Here is a 16,350-nt window from a genome sequence, read left to right on the forward strand (position 1 = left end):
CTACTTGCCTCTATGTCTCCCCTTTCTCTCATTTCTGGATAACATATTCCCAGTCACCTCCATATTGAAGGACTTGTAGTGACTGATATTCAGATCTGTGATAAAAGTAATGCCCATCCTTCCATCTTGAATTACTGCTTGATTCACTCAAGACTTCTTACAGCCTCCTTGCCCTGGACAGTAATACTGTTCAGTCATGCTATAGGTCAGTCTCATTTGTTTCTTCCTTTTTGTTGTGTTTGATTTTATCTTTTGTCTTCTGCTTCAGTATCTAAGCTTATCCTCTACTTCTGTGGCTCTTTGTCTTCCATTCATCCTTCTTTAAAGATGACATCGACAAATGGTACTTCAAAATCAACTCAGATTGCTGCTTTCCCTTCTGGTCACCTATAGTTCTAACAAATTCAGACTTGTGCTGTGGTGCATGTGTTAAGTACTGTGTTCTATAGTGTGTATCCTTCAATAAGTAGGGGTTCTGTTCTGATTACAGTCAAATGGGTGGTCTGTGTGTTAACAAGCTGTTGCTTGATTTTACAGTGAGCTCTTTACAGCAGCCTGTGGGACATTATGGTACTTGAAATCTGCATATTTTGTTTTCCTCAATGTTTTTCTTTGCATTTAATGTCATTAAAAATAAATACTTACATAAATACATACATAAATATATGTTTTTTGGATGGTAGCTATCTTGTTATTTGATGTATCTTGCATGGGAACACTTAATAAGCTCGAAATACTGAAATCTCAAAATTCAGTATCTCGAGTTCATAAAGTGGAATCAGAAGATCGCAACCGTAGAAGCATGAAATTCAAAATCTCGAGTGTTGGAGATTTTGAATTAGCAGTTCTTGTGTTGCGCTATGTTCATGGATTCAAGTAAGTGTTTATGTTTAAGGTTGTTGGGTAGGGGCTGTAGTGTGTGTTAGTGTGTGTTGTTACTGTGATGTGCATGGGCGAGAGGAATATAGTTTGTGTGGTGGTGTTTTGTGTCTGTGTGTATGTAGTGTGACCTTGGAGTTAGAATATTTAAGTAGGGGGGTGTGGGGGGCACAGCCACCCACATGGGGGGTGCAGGGGGACTTGCCCGCTGCATATCATAAGGGTAGGTGTGTATGCTTATTTATTTGTGTGCATTTGTGTTGTAATGGTGTTTGAAAGTGTTGTGGATTTGAATTTCATGGTTTTGCAGTTTCGGGATTTAGGGCTTCATGATTGTGTAGTTTCGGGTATTTGGATTTTCTACTTTATAGGCTCAAGATTCTTTTTTTCTAGCTTTAAAGTAGGTAATCTTGAAATAATAAGAAATGAATATCACTGTATTTCACTAATGCTTTGATTAAAGTTTTAGTTTTCATGTCATTATGCAGTTTGATACAATTCCAATGAATATAATGCATTACATTTAGCAATTTAGATTTCTTGAAAATATTTGATTTTTTCTTCAGTAGTTTGGAAAACATTTGAATATTTAAATTGGTTATGAATAATTGTACGCTACAATTATTTATATTTCTGTTGTTTAAAGCTATAATAGGCATAGTTTTTTAGTAATGATAGGGTAGATAAAATCTATCTTTTTGCCTTTAAGTTTGGCTTACTGAAGAATACTGGACATAGTGCATATTGTACTAATTTGGGCCTAACTAGTATCTGTTAGTTTAATCACTCTTATATATAATAATATAATTTGTTTACCTGATGTCTAGCTTTAGCATGTGTTACTTGATGATCTCAACTGGCAGAGTCATAAAACTGATTATATAAATTATTTTTATGTATTTATGTATTTACATATTTGATACTGAGATAGCTCTGCTGGGCAATGCTGATTCTCATAGGGGACCCATACAAGAAAATAAGGTTATAGACTATATGTAGAAGAAATTTAAAAGACAAACTAAATAGAATTATACAGCTTGGAATATCAAAATATATGTATTGCTTTTCGAGCAAGAGAAGTCAGGATTTAATGTGGTTTAAATATAACATTTTTAATACCAATATCTACAGTAATAATAACACAACATGTGGTGTAATTGCAATTTTAGAGAACATTAAACCAGAAATAGCAGTTTAAATAACACATGATTATCAGTGGTATAAAATAATAATAATAATAATAATAATAACAAATAATAATAACTCTAATACATGATACTGCTGTTTAAATACATGATTATCAGAGGTATATAATAATGATGATGATGATAATAATAACAATAACAACAACAATAATAATTATAATAACTCTAATACACAATACAGATATAAACTTATAATGATAAAATACAAGGTATAAGACAAGAATAAGGATGGAAGCTTTTAGATATTTTGTCCAGAAAAAAGGAAGGATGAAAGTAAAGTATAATAACAGTTGGAAAGGATAATATGAATGGCAAAAGTAGTGCGGTGCTGGCAGTAATTGGATTAGGGGTTGAAGCCTGTAGTTTTATAGCTTGTAAAAGTGGGACATCTAATAATTAAGTTGTTGCAGGAGAGACAACATTAAAGTGACCCACAATCAGGGCAGCTATAGACAGTTTAAAATAACAGAGTTCATACTGATAATGTATTCCATTTTTAGTGGTCTGAAAGTGAATTTATCGGATACCTGTTTAATAGTCAAAACAGAGTCCTAAAAACACCATCCTAGTGAGAAAATTTAACAAGGAAAGATAACCGTTTAATATACAATGTAGTTGTGATACTGAATGGTGAAGGTTACATAGGCACTGCCATAAAGCCTCTGGCAGTCTCCCATTCTGGAAGTGAAAGTAAATGTTTGTACTGGGCTGTCTTCTGGTGGCTCTCTAACATAAGGATTCAAGTAGTAGCCTTTGTTGATTTGGATGTACAAATCAGCCTGCTTTTTGTTTTAATATTTCTTAATAGATAGTATGCATACCCATGTGATGAGATGATGGTGATTGTTTATTTAGTTATGTCTTCATTTCCTGTGCCTTTATTTCAGTGTTTGACAGTGAATGTGAAACAATAGCCTTTTTGGACGTTGACTTATCAGCAGTTGTTATAAAGCAAAAATACACAGAAAGGAAATGTATTCAAACTCATTCCTGTATTTTTCTAGTGCACATCCTAGACATCAGAAGAAAACTGTGGTGAAAGGGCAACTTGTGAGAGCTGCCCGGATATGCACTATGGAATTTGATTTTGAGTTGGAATGTGAACATTTGTTTCAGATGTTCAATAAAAGGGGTTACCCAAAAGCCTTGTTGGTTGAATTGGTTAATGAGGTTAAAAACAAGAGAAGAATAGGCCATTTTAAGGCTATATTAGGAGGGGGTAGGTCTGATGGAATGATGGATAATCCATCACAAAGTAATGAACACAGTATGGATAAATTTGATTATACATGTACATTCATTACTGCCTAAAATAGTGATGGACAATACATTCAACATATTCTAATGGAAAACTGGAATATAATTAACGCAGTGGAAACATTGACTAAATTGGGTACAGGGCCTAAAGTTGTATTTAGGAGAGCTCAGAACTTGAAAGGATTGTTAGAGCTTTAAAAAAAATCACTTTCCACCACGAATGCATGGAATGTATAAATGTAAATCTTGTGCTTACTGTGGATATATGCAAATGGGAAATACCTACTTTATAAGAGATAAAAAATTCACAAGTAAGGGTAAATTTAATTGTAATTCCAGCAGAGTGGTTTACCTAGCCTCATGTCAGTCTTGTCTGAGTTTTTATATAGGCAAGACTGACCACAAGCTTAGGGAACTGATGTATGAACACCTGTATAATATCAGGAAAGAGAAAATAGAAAATGCTTTAGCAAAGCATGTGAAGAATCAACCAGGTCATTCATTTGTTTTAGGGCCATTGTCCAAGTCCAGTATGATATAAGAGACGGCCCTTTAGCATAAAAATTAGAGGAATGTGAATTAATGTGGCCGATTAGAACATATGCCTATAGCAGACCAGGACTGAATGATGTATGCTCTATTTCTTGTATATTAAAATTAAAAAGCTTAAAATGATGATTAGAAATAGGACTAGGATCGTTAAAATGTATTCATTTTTAGTATATAAGATTTTATTTGGTGGAAGTTCTCTTAAAAGATTTTTAAAATAGCATTTTCTTTAAACAATTTTTCTAAAATAACTTAGGCTTTTAGACATTTATTTGTAAACATTGATGTATTGTGATGTTATGTGACATTTTATCACATGATTCAAGTGAGTATTTAATGGAGTCTTAAAGCTTTGTTTAACTGTCTGAAGAAATAGAGCCATTAAAACTTGACGAAAGCGCTAACATAATTACTTGTGTCTGACCGGTTTTGGCTCTTTTTCATTGTTTTTAACATACGTTTTAATGCTGTTTAAATGGTCTAAACTGGCAATGATGTGATTAAGACTGCTATGACTTTGTTTCCCTAGAGCAGTTGTATTTCTACTTGCTCCTCCCAAGCCGTCTTCCCACAAGGACTTGTCAGGTGTGTGTTATGATTGTATTCCTCACATATGTCTAGTATGTTAAATATGTAACATAATTATTAACTCTCAGTTATATGGATTCTGTGTCTATACATAGACAAGACCATTGTTATCTGTAACACTGCAGTGAGATATACTTGTCATATGTCTTTAATGATATACAGCATATGATGTAAGCACATTGTCATGATCTGTGTCATCTGGCTCTTCTTTTAGCACATCAACTGCCTATATCCTCCATCAGCCGATTCACTGATCCTGACGTGGGATTTGATGTATCTTAGTTTAGTAGCATGGCCCCTAGCACATAGGACACTGACATTGTGATATAGTCAAGCCCAGATAGTGCCAGTCAAGTGGATGCAGCTGTATACACAGATGTGGAAGAAAACTTGTCCAGACATTCTGACAATGAGGGGAAATTGGATGGTGGACAGGATGAGACCTGTGGACAACAGACCCATGTTGTGAATGGTGCTGATGTTGACAGTTTCCCACAACACATTGATACCGCATTTCACAGTAGACGTAGGTGTGTAGCTGGTGTGTGTGGGCATGTGTCACAGGGTGTCCGTCTACTCCTACAAGCAAATGAACCTTCCTAATGATGTCATTATTGGGAAATTGATGTACTTTCCTGCATCACAGATCATGTTGCACACCAGCTGGGTGTTCTGCATGAAGGACATCAGCACAGACTCAGTGAGGTAATGGCATCATTGTTAGCACAGAATGAAAATATGTGATCTGTGGCATGGTCCATAGAACCCCTGGCCATGACAGCAATACAGCACTGCCATAGTGCACGGAGGGTTCTGCATACCCTGACCATGCTTAGCAAGTTGCCATATGGATGAAGCAGGCACCCTCTTAGTAGAACAAACCTTTACCACTGGGCATCAATGTCTGTGGTCCAATGAGCACACACTTTTACTGATGGCCCATATGATGTGGGCCTAGCAGTAGCAACCAGACAGTCAAGTGATAGTCATGCTTCTTCCCACAGTGTATCTCCACATACTGGTATATTCCCATTAGTCTCCTCTGTGGAGCAACCAGGGCAAAGTGTTTTCATACATGGTAGGGGAAGACTGGACAGCAGCGTGAGCTGTCAGTTTGGGTGCCCAAGTCTATGTTAGAGTAGCAATGACAGTTTATCCACTCTGTCCAGTAGTGTCAGTCTCACTCAGTAGAGAAAATGATTGTTGTGCAGAACACTGATAATGTCATCTGTCTGCATTCATTGATAATTCTGATGTCATAGGAGTCCAGCAGTTTTACTAACCATGGCTGACTCCATTTATTAAAATATTTTATCTATACTTTAAAGTGATATACTTTGCTTGTGCTATTGACAACAGTTCTGCATTATGTACGGAATTGTTTTCCTGTTTGCATCTTTTTACAGTGAACAGATAGGAACGTGTTTCTCAGATGTGTATCCCTTATTATCTGCAATACACAGATACACCACTATGTGTCTGTATGCATAACCATGTCAGTTGTGCCCGGAGTGGATGACTGCTGTTGTACCAGATTTGAATATGTCCATAATGTTATATGTTATGATTATGCTATCAAGTCTGAAGTTCAGTGTCTACATCTGCTGGGTAATTGCCATTATATGCAATCTGTGCTGCTGTGTTGAGGAGCATCAGAACATCACTGTTTAATGTATGCACTTCTGTACATGTGGCTTATCATGACTCAAAGTTATGAGTAAGATGCTGCCATGTTGCCTGGGCCTGCACTTGTGGTTGCACTCCCTGGTCACCCATGCCTGTGTCTTCCTGCTTCTCCTATGATACCTATGGAATGTCATCTTCAGACATTTGTAATTCGTTGGGTAATTCACCCACACCTGCATCTGGAAGACCACCATGTGCTGTCATTAGCATGTTTTGTAACATGGCTCACACAATTACCATCTGCAATGCCTTCTAAGATGTGTATTGCAGTGCACCCCCCCCCATGTCTGCAGACATCTGAGCCTAGCTTTCCATACACTGAACACATGCTCAGTGGTATTTCTTGCTGTTGTGTGTGCTCTGTTGTAGGCTTCCTCTACAGGATTTGATGGTTTTCTGTATTGGGTCATTAGCTAGAGCTCAGGTGGATAACCACAGTCATCTGTTGTGAGGAGCAAACACAAATGTCAGCATGGATATTGTTGGAAAGGATGTCGTTAGCTTAAATCATAGCTGTGTTCCTGTATTTACCCAGTCATAGTCCTTCAGATACTTTGCCTTGCTGGAATATGGCCCTCAGACCACTTTCCCTCCATATGACAGCATCAGGGTCACTTCCAGAGTGTGTTGCTATGATGTTTGTTATGCTGCCATCTGCTGCACACACAGACTGGGAATTTAGGGATGGCTAGCCATTTCTGTAAATGTATCTGTCTGCTTCAGGATGAAATGGGGTCCTGATAGGGATGTGGGTGCAATCTATTGCGCCAAGTACATGTGGGAAGTTTGCAAGTTTATAGAATTGGTGCATAGCAGTTCTTCACTCCATGGGGTAGATGGAAAGTGTATGTAGTCATCCACCTTGCTGCACGTTGCTGGCAGGAATTTGTCAGGCTATGAATATCAGCTGTCAAACACACTCCTACAGCATACACCATGTGTCTTTAGAATGTCCCAGATGCAAGTACACCCAAGTTGAGACACACTTTTGTTTCAAGAGGGATGGGGTTGCCTTGCATTGTCTGCTCAGACATGTGGTGCATACATGTTACACAGTGCATGCACCAGCTGTCTGTCTAGGTGGCACCTGTCAATTAATTGTTGATGTGATAGTTGTTTTAGTTCTAGCCTTGCTCTCACTCTAACTGGTTGCCTTCTAGAGTGCACAGACGCATTCTCCTCCATGGCTTTAAATACTGCAGCCTTTTCATTCACTGCAGGTAGCATTTTTGTTTTAATTTATTTATTTATTTATTTGTGGTATTACTAAGGATCTCATTGTATTCCATAGAAATAGCTTTCATTTCCTGCAATGTGGTATAGCATATGCTGAGGATTTTAGAAACAAAGTCAGTGTTGCATTTTTGTTTGCATTTAAGTTGCATTGGGTGAGCACAATGTGTTTTGAAACCCAACATGCATGCATAGAAGCTGTAATTATCCTATGGTAAATAGTTAAGTATTTGGACTGCCTGCAGCATATCTTCCAAAACTGCGTTCACAGCTGGTGCACTGACATCTTCCTTTGGCTTGCTGTGTTGTCATCAAATAACATTTGGAATATGTCCCTCTTTTATCAGAAAACAAAAATATGTGGTTCAGGGCAGAAAGAAAAAAGTTTCACAATTTGTTATGCAAACAAGTAAAACAAGATTAGTGTCATATGTTAAACATTAAAACTACATTTGGTAGAATAACAATTTCTCAGTTAGAAGTAATACAGGAAGTTAAAAGTTATGTTAAAAGAATGTATAATAGTAAAAATATAGTAAAGAAAATTTGGAAACTACAAAAATTGACATTGGAAGAGAATAAAAGTCAATTAAAAATAGTGTGTCTGAAAAGGAGATGGTATCAGTCAATGCAAAAGTAATGTCATCTCTGAGCCTGTATGTGATCCTCTATACATTTTACTTATAAAAAATATGAGTTTACAACAATAAACATATTTATGAGCATGTCAAATGAATGGTTAGTGGAAGGAATTGATGAAGACTATGTGTTGTGGACAGTGCAGCACACAGAAGAAAGACTTCTGCACACCAGCTGCAGATGTGGTTAAATAAGACATGCCAGAATTAGTCTGCAAAATTACCTATTCAAGGTAAGACAATTGTAGACTGTGTATGCTCGTCATATTCTAAACACAATGTGTGTGCCCAACACAACTCAAATGTGACAAAGTGTTTTGCCAATTATGTTTTCAAAACCATCAGTGAATGCCATATTGCAACCAAATAAAAGGAAGCTATCTCTGATGTAAGTCTGCAGAATCTGTATTATTACTGAAAAAAAAAACAAAACAAAAGCAGAATGCAACCACCAGTGAATGAAACACAACAGCCTGCATCGCAGCATGCCATACAGGAAGATATGTTGATGCATCTCAGAAGGCTGCCAGTTAGACACAGAGCCAGAGTACAACTAAGCCAGCTGTCAGTGCAGGAAATAATCAACAGGTGCTGCTTAGACAGACAGCTGGTACAAGATGTTTGTACCATGTGCACCCTCACATGTCTGTGCATACATTGCTAAGCGTACCTGTCGAAACCAAAGTCTGTCTGAGGCTAGGTATACTAGCATCCAGGACATTCCAGCAGCATATGGGAGATGCTATAGGAGTGTCTGAGACAGCTGCCAGTCACATCTTCTCACATTTATTGGCAGCAATGTGCACCAAGGCAGATGAATATATCCACTTCCCATCTTCAGTCATGAAGTGGGGAAATGTCATGCACCAGTTCTACAACATCGCCAACTTACCCCATGTCCTTGATGCAATAGACTTGATCCATGTCACTTGTAAAACCCTTCTGGAACTTAAAGTAAAAAGGTCCATAAATAGAAAGTGTCAGCCATCACTGAACTGTCATGTGGTGTGCTCAGCAAATGGTAACATAACAAACATCATGGTAAAACACTCTGGTAATGTCCATGATGCTGGTATTTGGAGGGAAAGTGGTCTGATGGCTGCCTTTCAACATTGCAAAATACGTAAGGGACTTCTACTGGGTAAGTACAGGAATGAGATGTTAACAGAATACAGTCTGTTAACAGTATACATGATCACAACATATGTGTTATCTCCCTCCTCCTAACAGGTGACTGTGGTTATCCACTTGAGCCATGGTTAATGACACCATACAGAGCACCATCCAGTTCTGTTGAGGCATACTATATAGCACACTCTGCCAAAAAATGCTATTGAGCATGTCTTTAGCGTGCAGAAAGCCAGATTCAGATATATGGACACATCTGGGGTGCACTGCCATACACACCTAAAAAGGCATTAAAAATGATTACTGCATGTGCCATGCTTCACAACATGTTAACAATCATATTATGGTTAGGCTGCCAAAACTGACCTACCTCAAGAACCCCAAATGTCTGAAAATGACATGTCACAACTATTAGAGGAGGATCAGAAGGGCACAAGGAGAGAAGGAGCAAGGATGGGCAATGCAGGATGCAACCACAAGTCCTAGCTCAATCAACACAGTAGCATATGATACATATATTTAAGTTATGTCAAGCAACATTTACAGAAGCACATAGAGCAAACAGTATGTTTGTGTGTTGGCCTACAACAGCAGTATAGATAGCATCAAATGGAAATGAACCACTAGATGTGCACACTAAGCATAGTACATAACATAATGATAACATATAACAGTATGAACATACACAAAACAGTAGTGAGAAGAACCATAAAATCACACCACAAGTGACACAGTTATGCAAGCAGAGTCATAGTGGTGCATGTGTGAATGACAAGCAACATAGAAAATTGTAACATAAATGCCATCCCTCTCTGTTCACTATCAAATCATGCAAAAATGAAATCAAGTCATCACATATTGCATTACTGTCATGAATATCACTATTAATATATGTCAGTATAAAAGATTGAATAATTATCAGCAAGTGAATGCAGTCACCTAGGTCAGAAAAATAACAGAATCCCATGGCATCAGACCTAGCAACCACATACAGATGAAGCTGTCACTGGTTTGCACATTGTTCATCATTGCCATGGGGTCAGAATGACACTACAAGAGATGGATACAATCAACTGTCTAATGTTCCCTGGGGCACCCATGCTGGTGGCTCACACCTTGGTTCTGGCTGCCCCTGCCACATCTTGAAACACTCGGGCCATGTTGCTGTACTGAGGAGCTTGATGTTTTGGCACCAGCATGTGGAGATGCACTGTGGGAAGGAACATGACTGTGAGTTGACTGTCTGGTCATGATTGCTGGGCTCACAGTGGAGAAGCCAACAGCAGATGTGTATGCACATCACAGCACAGACATCAATGTCCAATGGGCAAGTGTTGGTCTAATGAGTAGGGGCCTGCTTCTCCCATGTGGTGATTGGCCAAGCACAGTAAGGGCATGTAATACCTAGTTAGTACTATGGTACTGCTGTAGCTCTGTAGAAACCAGGCTTTCAATACACACAGATATACTGTGATGCTGTGCATCTGTGGCATGGGTAAGTTCATGAATGTCAGATCCATGATGTCACTGGGAATGTTCATTTGCCTGTATGAGTGGGAGACTCCATCTGACATGTACCCATGCACACCAGCTACATGCTCATATGTACTGCATTACTCAGCATCACTGTGTTGGGGGAAAGAGTCAACATCACTAACAGACTGAACATGGGACAGCAGTGCGCAGGCATCATTCTGTCCAACATGTGATGTCTCCAATTATCAGAATGGGTGACATGCTTTCCTCCACATCAGAGGATACAGCTTGATCCAAATGGCTGTCCTCGTCTGAGCTAGACCGAATAACGAAATCTGTGTCCTGTATGCCACAGGCCATACTAACACAGTAAGGCACATCACATCCCACCTTGGGATGTGGAGATGTGCTACTGGAGGAGGCAGGTAGTAGATGTGCTATAAGAGGAGACAGGTGACATAGGTCAGATGCACTGACATAAATTTCATGGTGCAGCTCAGTAAGGACATATGGAGCAACTATATTACTATAATGTTAGTGAGGCTAAGAACTTGCCAGGAAGTCATGTCCAGGTGTGGCACAAGAAACCTGTATAACAGGGAGATGACATTTCTGTTACATTTGCAACATATATGACATATGTCATGCGGAGTCTGTAGTAGGAAAACAAACAAAGCACAACATATGGGTATACAACACAGTCATGAATGCAAGCAGAGGATCTTGATGACATATAGATAAAACTAAAATGATATGGAGACAATCAGGTGACATATGGTGCATATGTTGTCCAGATGTTCCTTTGTATGGAAAACACAGGCATGAATATCATACATCAGAGGTGTGATACACAGTGATGCAGCCTATAAACATTGTGGAAAACCATACCTAGTCTGTCTTTATGGGCACCTGCATGGTCTGTGTCTTCTGATAATATATCTGTAGGTAACAATGGCAGGGATACATCAACATGTCAGTATACATCACTGTCATGACAGTCGGGAGAAGCAATGACAGCTATTGGTCACAATAACTGCATATGGAGATATTCACCTGACGTGTTGCTGCTGTGCAGACTTGGATGGACCTGTACAAATGAACAGACAACCTACATATGTTGCTGAAAGCATTATGCATGTACCGCATTTGTACGATAATATGCCATTACACTTATGTAGTATATCATCAGCATGTGTGCTCTCATGTTCACAGCAGTTCTGCTGCTGGAACACAAAAATAACAATACTTGAATATGCATGAAATGATACATAATGAGGTAAGGTATATGCAACAGTGTTCTGAAAAGTGCAAAATACATGCACATTCTGGAACATCTGCTTTTATACTTTCACAGGTGTTATGCAAGGATGCCAGGAAAACTGTCATCTCATGTGAGGAAGTCAATGGTGTTCCACCACTGGTGGCATCCCTCATCCTCTCATACTGGAGTATTCGGTTGGCTGCATGAAGCATCATGTCAAACCAGGCCTTCCAGGATCTATTGTAACCTCTCTTAGTGTTTATCATATTGGTCAGGTCTATCCACACTTTATTACTCCACACAGTATTTTTCACCTATGCAAGCAGACTGTGTCCATCCTGCCACAGAACATTGGTAATAATGTAATTTTTGCAGGGAGAGAAACTGTCTCCTCTACTTCAATTTGTCACCTCAAACACAGTGATATGCACATGGTATAATTTATATGGGGTAACACATATGGACAAAATGATGTTACAAACATATGTCAATTGACCTGCTCTCCATCAGATGAATGCAGACAAACTTCACTGGAGGGTTACTGAAGTCCAGAGACAGCCTGTATATCTCTACAGTAAGTGTCATAATATCTACTGTAACTGTACATTCCTATGGAAACCACACATATAGCTGTGACTACATCCTAAGTTTTTCTTTTAGAGTCATTGCTTAGCTGTTCTGTCTGTGTAAACAATAAAACAAGATAACTGATCCTCCCCCATGTGTGGGTTAAATTCCCATGGTATTTTTTTCTTTATTAGTGTTTGTTATGTATAACCTATTGAACAAAAGACCCACATGGCTGTGTTTCACTGATGCCTATTGCGCCTAGGTCACAGATGACTATGCATTTCTCCATTATCAGTAATAGTCCGAGACCATCACACAGTCTATTTCTGCATATGTAAATACTGAGCCATACTGACCTACATTATTCCCCTCTGTTTTAGAAAATGCACAGTATTGTCAAATATATGTTTGCTGTACACATTCATGATATAAGAGCACTGCAGGTTGGAAAGCCTACCAGATGATGAACTTTGTAAACCTTAATGCAATCTGGCTGCTGTACATCTTGATTGTGTGCAGAGCATGAAGGCATATGGCACTTATGTGTTGGATGGGTGAAAATCCCTCCATTATCTTCAGGAATAAGGACACATTCAACAGTAGTTTGTTATGGAGGAAGGTACTGTGCTGTCTTTTAGCTCAGTCTGTTATGCAAGTGGCCAATGCATATTTATGATGAATACTTGTGGGGTTGAATTCATTTAGGGTGTAGCTTAGATTACATTTTTATCTGTCTGTGTTAACATTTTGATATTGAATGTACAGATACCTGCTTGACCATTTATACATTGTACATGCCTAAACCTACAGCTTTTATTTGTTGAATTACTATGAATAGCTCTATTATCCATATATTTTCTGAAAACAGCATAGTTGTGTCAATATAGCTGTAAGTGTAAAGCTTTGACCATAGAGGTATGCTTCACCTGAATATTAGGAACATAGCCCTCAGTCAATCAAGAATTCATCTCAGCATAATCGGGGACTAATCCAGAAATACTCAGTGACAATCAGGGACACATCTTCTGTTATTACTATTAATGTGTGATAGTGACAGACTACTTGGATGTAAAATATTGCAGAAGTTAAGGTAGTCTATATGGCTACTTATTGTCATTATTTATTATGTGAAATTCTCCCCCTTTCTCCTAGTGCTATTAATAAAGAATGAGAGGGTCAGAGCTGCACCCTGAGTCAAAATCGGAGCTATCCCTGAATATCAGGGACATTTGTGAGATATGATTTGGTGTGTAACAATAAATTCTATTTAGACATTTCCTGCCCTCCTACTTAACATACATTTTGATGTATGATATACCAGTGAGGAACAGGAAGTTCTGTGTATTGTCTGTTACATGCAGCTATGTGTTCTATTACAATGTATGTGAATCTGAGCTCTGAAATGTTACTGTTGTGTATTAATACTGTGGCCAGTGTGCTGACATGTAGTCAGACTTGCATATTGCACTTTACAAATACACTGCACATAGTACACATTGAACTATAGTTTAATAATTTTATTATGTGGAAGCCTTGAACCATGTTTTTACTTCTTCTCTATATTGAGCGGATGGTCAGGCTGGAGGAGCAGCAGAAGGAAAGAGGTATGTGTTAGACATTTCCATGTTATTTTACTTAGAATAGATCATAACATTGTTATAGAAGTGGTTTGGTCTGCAGCTCTATAAATGCTAATATTAATGCATGACTACCCATCATGCATCAGCAAGTTGACTGCAATAATCATACATTTCTTGTGCTTACTAGTATATAGTTAAACAATTAACATTTGATTTAGAAGCAGGGTATGTTTGTTGAGGCTGTTGTGTTTGATTGTACGGCACAACCTAGATGACACACAGTTTTGTGTAACTGCCACAGTGGTTTTACCAGTGATGTTTCACATAGGAGATAAATATGCTGTTACAGCTGTTTTCATAACAGGCAACAATGAAAATGGTGCTCCCTGACTGCTTTATTATGTATAACCTGCCTATTCTCATATTGCATGGGTATCAACTGTTGGCAGACTGTGTCTGACTTGTACTTCAGTTCAACAAGGCTAGTGATTCTGCTTACAAGACTGGTGATGCTTTGTTTAAAGTACACTTGTATCCTGTGTTCAGGAATTGTTGTGCAGAATGCCATTCATGTTCTTCATTTTTGTCTGCCTGTTTCATACTCAGCGACAATCATTACAGTGTTTGTGTTTTGCAGGTACATACTTAAACTATATGTATGTAGTGCAGTGTGATACATTAGTTGACGGACAGTAATGTGAGTACAGCATAAACTAAGGGTATATGTGTCATGTGCTATCACCGTTGTTTTGATCGTCAAGTTATTCTCAGGTTTGTATTGCATTTCAAATATTTCATGGTGTTGAGTCAATCAGTGACCACATCATATTGTTCATCTCATTTGCCTATATCTTTTATGTCTCCCTCTGATTGTCCCTTTTATTATATTATTATATCTTGATAATACACATAGGTTATTTTGGGGGTCTTAACATGACTCTTTTTGCACAGACACTTGGGTTACATATGTGAGGGATTCACATATTGACTCCTCAACATAAAGGTACAAGGAAAACTTAAAACACAGGGAACATTGGAAGTAGTGATATTTTCTCAGACAGTCTTCTTGACAATGCAGTGAGGCATATGTCAAGTGTTACCCCTACAAGCCACAGTTGTACTGATATGTTGTCAGTTTTGCTGTGCTTTTATAGTGTAGCACTAGATTTGCAATGCTGACACATGTCAGTGTTGCATGCTATATTGTCTGCCATGGTTGACTTGATATATCATGCTATATAGTGTGCTGGTTGTGCACATGAATGTTTGTTATGCATAATGATGCCTGGTCCCTAATTATTTGGGTAATGACAGGATTTCCACAGATAATCTGTGCATTGCATGCCATGTCATGCAGTGGAGTAACCTTTTGACTTTCTGTGATGGGTATAGTAATCCTGACATGGGCCTATATTGATATCATCCATACATATAGATAATAAGACACCGGAATATGTCATGCACATGACTGTCAACCTGCTAACCTCACTTGTTTTTATTATACACATTATACCTAATCTAACTAGGCCATATCATCTGAGAAATAGGTTTTATTGATGACTGTAATATATTGTGATATTCCTTGCTCTCATATGCAGGGATCATTATAATGGAATATTAAATATCATCTGCAACATTCCTTATGTGCTCATCAGTTTTGTTTAATGGCAGATGTGGTTTACACAAGAATGTGCGGACTGTTATATCCTTGTTATGCTTTGGATTCCTGTCTTATATTGCAGATTGTGGCAGAGTTGCTACTGGTTTACCATAGTGTAATGAGTCATTCTGAATGTTTTCCACCTGCAGAGTGTGTTACAATGGCTATATTATGTGCACATACAATTGGAATGCACACTATGTTCTATATGTCCTTTAGTGTGTTTCCCCTAGACAGATCATTGGACTGGTGACCGCTTTCCTATCAGATGCTGGAGATGTGAACATGAACTACTGGCTAATTACTTTGAGTCCGGGGATGATGACAATCAAAGAGCAGATGGTGATAATGAGGACAGACCTGGACCTGCATGTGCCATCATCTATACTGTATCCCAGAAGAGATGCCGACCACCACTTCAGGCAGACAATTTTCAGGACCATATCTGGGAGGTTATGACTTTGAGGGACTTCATGGGGAATTTTTTTCAAGAATATTTCCTGGGCCATGTGTGACACCTTCATGGAAATAGTCCATGAGATCATTAGTGATTTTCAGACCTGTCAGGGTAGCCTCTCATGACCATAAGTATTTTCTTTGTGATGCACTTGTGTACTGCCACCACCATAGAGTTTGCCTA

The sequence above is a fragment of the Protopterus annectens genome, chromosome 3.part1, assembly GCF_019279795.1.
Source record: "Protopterus annectens isolate FY-2018-M chromosome 3.part1, PAN1.0, whole genome shotgun sequence".
Lineage (NCBI taxonomy): Eukaryota > Metazoa > Chordata > Ceratodontiformes > Protopteridae > Protopterus > Protopterus annectens.